At 29.0% G+C, this 2,492-nt stretch overlaps 1 long non-coding RNA gene across 1 annotated transcript; it reads left to right on the top strand.

Annotated features, from left to right (window-relative positions):
* The first annotated feature begins 1,782 nt into the window (after nt 1-1,782).
* LOC131636953 (uncharacterized) lies at nt 1,783-2,288 on the top strand. Its single transcript, XR_009294230.1, has 3 exons — nt 1,783-2,021; nt 2,108-2,125; nt 2,243-2,288. It is a non-coding gene; the product is annotated as an uncharacterized LOC131636953 (long non-coding RNA).
* Nucleotides 2,289-2,492: the final 204 nt, after the last annotated feature.

Here is a 2,492-nt window from a genome sequence, read left to right on the forward strand (position 1 = left end):
TATTTGGGGGGAGGATTCCCTCCAAAGAAAATTTTCAGTTTTCTCTTTGATATGGGTGAGAGAGAACGAAACATGAAAAGACGTAGAACATGAAGCAGCAGGAAGGATTTAGATTCAATTTGGTGCAGCATATGCGTTTACATAGTATAGTTAATAGCTGTCCGATATAAATCAATGGTTAATATATATATATATATATATATATATATATATATATATATATATATATATATATATATATATATATATATATATATATATATATATATATATATAGGTGACAGAGTAATCACAATCCTCCATAATAAATAAGCGGCTGTGATCTAAAACAGTGGAAATCTTTGTCAAAACTGAATGCAACACATTTTGATTATTATTTGGTTATATTTCATTTAAAAATTATCTATTTCATTTAACAATTATCTAATTCATTTAAAAATAGTCAAATTATCAAATTATCAAATTCATTTAACAATTATCTAATTCATTTAAAAATTATAATTTTTTTAAAATTTAAAAATTTAAAAATTTATATTTAAGTTTATTGGAAAACCAGCTCCAAGAATCGTTGGTCAAGCTTATCTACAACCCCAATCTTTAACTAGTCAACAATCACTCTAGCACTATCTTCCACATTTGTGTTTGTGAAACAAAGGTTTGATCATAAATGTTGCATTTCTTAAAACTCTGCTAAATAGGACAGTGTAGCTGCATTTCGTTTTTGTCCTTCCAAACAACCCCACATGTAGCCAAATACTCACGAAGAAGAACAAATAATTCATATGATTAATCTGTTTTTTGTAATTTGTAAATATAATTTAAATTATTATTGAATTTGTAAATTATATATTATTAATTTAATCAAGAACTAATATGCAATAAATAAAAAATTTAAATAAAAAGGAACTTATTAAAAATGTCATGCACTATAACCCTGATGTGGCACTAATTAAAATATGGTTTATTTTTTATTGGTCAAGTGTTTTCACCAAAGAAGACATTTTAGTGACCGAAGAAACTCACAATGGATCCTCTCCTTCCCTCCACCCCTCTCCTTCAACAAAACACATGCAATTACATAGATAGAATTAAGAAAAAAATCTATTAACAATATATAAAATTTAAAGTACCTGGAATTTCCACGTATACCCTAACTATGTTTAACTTAAACTAATCTAATAATTAAGGGTAGCTTAGTCTTTTTGTTAAATACTGCATTATGGTTGATTCTAAGTTTGAATTTGCTGACATGGCATCACTACAACAATACTGCTCGATTATTTTTTCCCACATTTAAATTTGCTTTTTTTTTTATTTTTTTCCATATTTCATGCATTGAGAATTACAAAATATCATGATTACATATTCTAGCGTGATTTGTTTTGTATTTATGGATGTGTGTTAGAATGATAAACCCTAGCAGCCATATGCAACAACATCCAAGCAACAACACGGCACAACTTCCTACCACACTAACCTTTCAACTTCTCACGTCTCTCTTTTTCTTCTCCCTCTTTCTGTTTTTCCTCATTCACTCTCTTCATCCCTCCAGATTTCGTTTTCCTCCATCATTTTCCTTTTTCCACAGATTTTGTTTGTTCAGACTGTTTCTTCCATAGAAGAAATGGTATGCTTGAAAACAAGGGTCTCAAATCCCCTCCAAATTTCGTTTTCCCTATCATACTGCTTCTCATCATCATTCAGGTAATGTTATTTTTGTTGGTACAAAATGTATTGTTCGGTTTTGTGTTTGTATATTTTTTTCTTTCAAAAAGATGCAAATGTTTCTTCAACCAACCAATGATTTATTGCTTCATGACCATGTTTTTATGGATATCAGTTTAATGGTTTTGTGGGTTGTGGATTTTTCAGTTCACGAAGAATAAGACGTAGATCTGTTTATGGGTTGTGGTTTTGATTTCAAGTGAAGAAGAAATTAGAAATCTGCTTGTGGGTTTCAAGTGAAGAAGAAGATGGAGATCTGCTTGTGGGTTGTGGATTCGATTTCAAGCCAAGAAAAAGTAAAATAATATACAAGTTATTGTTGATTGTGTTTCTCTTTTCAATGTTTTATTGTTTTTTAATTAAAAAAATTTCTTTGAAACAGGATCTACTGAAGTAAAAGGTTGATTTAAACTGGATGCGATCATGAACTTCGGTTTTTATCGATTTCATTTGTGATTATTTTCTTATTAGCTTAAAAGAATAAAAATTGATTTGCAATTATTTGATTTATGAAAAGGTTCATACTCAAAGTGTGGGTACGATAAAGAGAAAGAGGAATGAAGTTTTTTATTTACATTTCTTTGATTTGCTTATACATATGAATTTAACATTAAAAAACCACCTTACTTGTACTTTGCAGTCGGATGCGAGCCAATGATGGCTTTTTTTTTTTATCAATTTTTGTAGACATTGATTGAAGGTGAACTAGAAAATACCAAACTCTTTCCATATATAAGGAAACTTTACAAGAAGGTTCACTATTCGTG

This window comes from Vicia villosa, unplaced genomic scaffold, assembly GCF_029867415.1.
Source record: "Vicia villosa cultivar HV-30 ecotype Madison, WI unplaced genomic scaffold, Vvil1.0 ctg.001865F_1_1, whole genome shotgun sequence".
In the NCBI taxonomy this organism is placed as follows: Eukaryota; Viridiplantae; Streptophyta; class Magnoliopsida; order Fabales; family Fabaceae; genus Vicia; species Vicia villosa.